Here is a 6,276-nt window from a genome sequence, read left to right on the forward strand (position 1 = left end):
GGATGCACCGGCGAATTTTGCACCAACTCTCAATGTGAGAAAGGGCAATGCACGGTACTAAAGAGGCTAGCAAGGATGGAAGGGTGAGAGTGCGTATAATCCATGGACTCAACATTAGTCATAAAGAACTCACATACTTATTGCAAAAATCTACAAGTCATCAAAAACCTCGGCACTACGCACATGCTCCTAGGGGGATAGATTGGTAGGAAAAGACCATCGCTCGTCCCCGACCGCCACTCATAAGGAAGACAATCAAATAACACCTCATGTTTCAAATTTGTTGCATAACTTTTACCATACGTGCATGCTACGGGACATGCAAATCTAAACACAAGTATTTCTCAATTTCACAACTACTCAACTAGCATGACTTTGATATTATTACCTCCATGTCTCAAAACAATCATCAAGCATCAAACTTTTCTTAGTATTAAACACACTCAAAAGAAAGTTTTATTATTAATCTTGCATACCAAGCATATTAGGATTTTAAGCAAATTACCATGCTATTAAGACTCTCAAAATAATCTAAGTGAAGCATGCGATAACAATAGTTTCTATAAAATAAATCCACCACCGTGCTCTAAAAGATATAAGTGAAGCACTAGAGCAAAATTATAAAGCTCAAAAGATATAAGTGAAGCACATAGAGTATTCTATAAAATTCCAAATCATGTATGGCTCTCTCAAAAGGTGTGTACAGCAAGGATGATTGTGGTAAACTAATAAGCAAAGACTCAAATCATAAACAACGCTCCAAGCAAAACACATATCATGTGGTGAATAAAAATATAGCTCCAAGTAAAGTTACCGATGGAAGTTGACGAAAAAGGGGATGCCTTCCGGGGCATCCCCAAGATTTGGCTTTTAGGTGTCCTTATATTATCTTGGGGGTTCCATGGGCATCCCCAAGCTTAGGCTCTTGCCACTCCTTGTTCCATAATCCATCAAATCTTTACCCAAAACTTGAAAACTTCACAACACAAAACTTAAAGTAGAAAACTAGTGAGCTCCGTTAGCGAAAGAAAACAAAAGACCACTTCAAGGTACTATAATGAACTCATTCTTTATTTATATTGGTGTTATACCTAATGTATTCCAACTTCTCTATGTATTATAAACTATTTTACTAGCCATAGATTCATCAAAATAAGCAAAAAACACACGGAAAACAGAATCTGTCAAAAACAGAACAGTCTGTAGTAATCTGTAGCTAGCGCAAGATCTGGAACCCAAAATTTCTAAATTTCTGGACGTGAGGAATTTGTCTATTAATCATCTGAAAAAAGAATTAACTAAATATCACTTTCCAAATAAAAATGACAGCAGTTCTCGCGAGCGCTAAAGTTTCTGTTTTTTACAGCAAGTTCAATCAAGACTTTCCCCAAGTCTTCCCAACGGTTCTACTTGGCACAAACACTAATTAAACACAAAAAACACACCCAAAACAGAGGCTAGATAATTTATTTATTACTAAACAGGAGCAAAAAAGCAAGGAATAAAAATAAAATTGGGTTGCTTCCCAACAAGCGCTATCGTTTAACGCCCCTAGCTAGGCATAAGAAGCAAGAATAGATCTAGGTATTGCCATGATAATAAGATAAATTGTTAAAACTCATTTCATATTCTCTACGTTCAGCAGCAAGTTTTCTTTGAGGCAAGCAAAAGTAATCAAAAGGGCTAAATTTGTTGGGACAAAATTCTCCAAGATCAACCTTGGGAGGTATAGGTTCCTCCTTTGGTCCTTCATATTGCACAACCAATTCATCATTATAAGCATTCTTTTGACAGAATTTTGTGAGCCTATATTCAAGAGAATATCCCAATTCATTATCTCGAATAGCTAAATCATCATTAATTTTAGAAATTCTATCAACTAAAACATTGGTAGGAACCCTTTTTCTAAGATTTTCATTGAAAGCAACATAGTCTAGAGATTGAAAACGTATTATTTCTTCTTGATCAAAGAGGATAGTCTCTATGGGAGGACGGCAAGCATCCACCCTATAATGTGCAAAGATTTCTTTGGCCTCTTTAATTATGAATCGAAACTCATGAGCCAAAAATATAGTAATGGCACGCTTAACAGAAGAATGCTCAATATTAGAAAATTCTAGGTAAATCCTTTGTATAGAAGGATGCAAGTGCATGAATTGCCTCTCAAGTTCAACTACAAGCATGGCAATAGCGTCCGCAAGACTACTAATTGTATGATGAATAGAACTACCCATAGAAGGTAAAGCACTGGCACAAGTAAAGAAATCTTGAATAACTCCTTTTCCAATAATATTACCGCTACCAACACGAAATCTTTTTATATGTGAGCTAGTGGGTTCTTTAGTAGGAGCATCAAAATTATTATCGACAATAGTATCCCCAATTTCAGACATAGAGGCAAAAGGCAAATAACTAGCCATAACGACAAACAAGCAAACTAACACACGAGCAAACAAGAGCAAATGGGCAAAAGAGGCAAATAGAGATGGAGGATAGAGAGAGAGAGGGCGAATAAAATAGCAAGGGTGATGTGGGGGAGAGGAAAATGAGAGGCAAATGGCAAATAATGTAATGCGGGAGATAGGGATTGTGATGGGTGCTTGGTATGTTGACTTTTGCGCAGAGTCACCGGCAACAGCGCTAGAAATTCTTCTTGCTACCTCTTGAGCACTGCGTTGGATTTCCCCGAAGAGGAAGGGATGATGCAGCAAAGTAGCGTAAGTATTTCCCTCAGTTTTTGAGAACCAAGGTATCCAGTAGGAGGCTACGCTCGAGTCCCTCGTACCTACACAAAAACAATATCTCAACGCAACTAACGCGCTTAGGGGTTGTCAATCCCTTCACAGTCACTTATGAAAGTGAAATCTGATAGAGATGATAAATAATATTTTTTGGTATTTTTGGTATAGAGATGCAAAATAAATAAAGTAAAAACAAAGTAAAAGGAAAGCAATAGTAAAGTGATGGAGATTGATATGATGAGAAAGAGACCCGGGGGCCATAGGTTTCACTAGTGGCTTCTCTCAAGAGCATAAGTATTCTACGGTGGGTGAACAAATTACTGTTGAGCAATTGACAGAATTGAGCATAGTTATGAGAATATCTAGGTATGATCATGTATATAGGCATCATGCCCGAGACAAGTAGACCGAAACCATTCTGCATCTACTACTATTACTCCACTCATCGACCGCTATCCAGCATGCATCTAGAGTATTAAGTTAAAAAACAGAGTAACGCCTTAAGCAAGATGACATGATGTAGAGGGATAGTTTCATGAAATATGATAAAAACCCCATATGTTATCCTCGATGGCAACAATGCAATACGTGCCTTGCTGCCCCTTCTGTCACTGGGAAAGGACACCGCAAGATTGAACCCAAAGCTAAGCACTTCTCCCATGGCAAGAACAACCAATCTAGTAGGCCAAACCAAACTGATAATTCGAAGAGACTTGCAAAGATAACCAATCATACATAAAAGAATTTAGAGAAGATTCAAATATTATTCATAGATAGACTTGATCATAAACCCACAATTCATCGGTCTCAACAAACACACCGCAAAAAGAAGATTACATCGAATAGATCTCCACGAGAGAGAGGGAGAACATTGTATTGAGATCCAAAAAGAGAGAAGAAGCCATCTAGCTACTAGATATGGACCCGTAGGTCTGAAGTAAACTACTCACACTTCATCAGAGGGGCTTGGGTGATGATGTAGAAGCCCTCCGTGATCGATGCCCCCTCCGGCGGAGCTCCGGAACAGGCCCCAAGATGGGATCTCGTGGATACAGAAAGTTGCGGAGGTGGAATTAGGTTTTTGGCTCCGTCCCCGATCGTTTGGGGGTACATGGATATATATAGGAGGAAGAAGTACGTCGGTGGAGCTTCGAGGGGCCCACGAGGCAGGGGGCGCGCCCTAGGGGGGGCGCTCCCTACCCTCGTGAGCACCTCGTGGCTTTCTTGACAGACGGTCCAAGTCTCCTGGATCTTATCTGATGGGAAAATCACGTTTCCGAAGGTTTCATTCCGTTTGGACTCCGTTTGATATTCCTTTTCTTTGAAACCCTAAAACAGGCAAAAAACAACAATTCTGGGCTGGGCCTCCGGTTAATAGGTTAGTCCCAAAAATAATATAAAAGTGGAAAATAAAGCCCAATAATGTCTAAAACAGTAGATAATATAGCATGGAGCAATCAAAAATTATAGATACGTTGGAGACGTATCATCCCCCGATCCCACCTGCCGACGGCGACCTCCTCTCAACCAGCCCCGCCGCCGGCCTCCAGATCCAACCCAGCAGCTGCCAGCTCAAGCCTAACTCTACCCCGCGGCCATGGCCATGGCCCCGCCGCTAGGGTTTCTCACCCAGCCTTCCCTCGCTATCGCCCGCGCAGGAGGAAGGAGCCCGAGTCTCCAGTGGCCATGAGCGATGACAAGGATACCCTTGACCTCTCCGCCCTCGGCGTCGCCGTCCCTAATGCCGCAGGTTCATTCTCCGCTCCCGCTCCCCCCTTGCATTGCCTTTGATGGGGCGTAAGGTCTTATTGGTTTCGCTGGTGGTGGTTTCGATGCAGAGCTCAGCGCGTGAACTCCTGAGCTCAGCGCCGAGAGCTTAGGCCAACTTGGTCGAGTCGATTAAGGTGAGGTTTCCCGCAGCGCTTTTGTGTTATTTTGTTCCTCATTCATTTGGGTGGCTCTGGGTTGTTTATGTGGCCTAGTTGTGCTAATTCGGTGCGGTGGTTGTGCAGAACACGCTGCAAGGATTGGTGGTGTGGCACTAGGACATGCTCGAGAGCTTGTAGCCCAAGGTCAGGAAGCGCGTCGAGGCGCTCAAAGAGATCCAAGTATAACTACAGGGGTTCCACTACGCTCTACTAGGAGACTCGTGGCAGTGTAGATCATTAACTGTTCCTAAGTGCGATTTCTGTGATTCTCTGATGCAACTTGCTGTTGACGGTACAACTTGGTAGGTACTGCCATTGATAAGAAGTCTTGCGTAACGGTACAACTTGGTTCGTAGTCGTACTGCGAACAATTATATTTGTTTTTGATGTGTAGTCTTGCCTAAAGGAGTTTTGTCAATGCTACAAATATACTGATTAAAAAAATTTGTTTTCTCCAACATTCTCAAATATACTAACTACACATTCTTCCAAGTGATTTACTACACATTCTCAAATTCTCCAACATTATATTTGTTTTCAATGTGACATTCGATTTGGAGGATATGGTGATCCTTTCCCCAGATGATTGGCAATGAACATGCTGAGCGCTATTTCTCTTCAGAGAAACCAAACCAGTATTCTGATCCTCCTAGCCAGTGCACATGCCTCTATTCATATGGCCATTGTGGATAATTCTATGCTTTAATAATTCTCCTGATATATCACTGTTTATTAGTAGGAGATTTTTTCTGCTTGGCCATAACAACAATTTCATGTTGTTTCTTTTGTAATTCGATGGTTTACAGTGTGATATCAAATAATGTGGTTACAACCTATTTACAGCAAAGCTTGTGATCCTTGCAATAATTCTCCTGATATATCAAATAATGGCTCAAACCTGAAGTACTTAAAATAGATTGTCATTCCTTTCTTGCTTGTTTTGATACCCATATACCTGCCCTGTATTAGCTCTTCCCTTTAATGCATGTTAATTCAGTGTTGTTGATTTGATGCCGATGTTCAGAAACAAGATTTTTATGGATCGGTTTATTTTTGTGCTTTGTTATTATCTTTGATCAGTATCAGTTGTGTCTCTCTTAAGAGACACTCTACCTTTTCTGACTCGAGTTGTTAACAATTGTTCCATACTTCTGTTAGCTACAACAATTTTTTTTGAATTTGGTACTGCATGAGTTTTTACTACTGTTAACACAGAGTATTTGCTACTACTAAAACATGGATTTATATAGTTTTTACTACTGCTAACAAACAATGGAGTATTTGCTACTAGAAAAACAGGGATGTTGTATGCACTGCTACCTGATGAGTGCTTTCTTTGTACTATTTCACCTTGTCATGCATATGTTTATTTCACCTTAGATGGAAATGAGTGTTATCGAGGAAATGGTTTTAGATAAACCAGCACCTCTCATCAGTCTTTCTTACTCAGTGTTATCGTCTGCTTGGTTTTAGGTGATGGACTCATTTCCCACGGTGGTTTTGCTTGTGTTTTCCTGATGTTGTTTCGTGTCGGGTTCTGATTTGCTTTGCTGCTATTATTTTTGTGGCGATGCAGACTTGTGGTGATGAAGAGCAAGGCCGAGAAG

General features: G+C 40.6%; 1 pseudogene; it reads left to right on the plus strand.

Annotated features, from left to right (window-relative positions):
- The first annotated feature begins 5,226 nt into the window (after positions 1-5,226).
- On the plus strand, positions 5,227-5,318 carry LOC125511762 (annotated as a pseudogene).
- Positions 5,319-6,276: the final 958 nt, after the last annotated feature.

Source organism: Triticum urartu, chromosome 5 (assembly GCF_003073215.2).
Source record: "Triticum urartu cultivar G1812 chromosome 5, Tu2.1, whole genome shotgun sequence".
NCBI classification, from domain to species: Eukaryota; Viridiplantae; Streptophyta; class Magnoliopsida; order Poales; family Poaceae; genus Triticum; species Triticum urartu.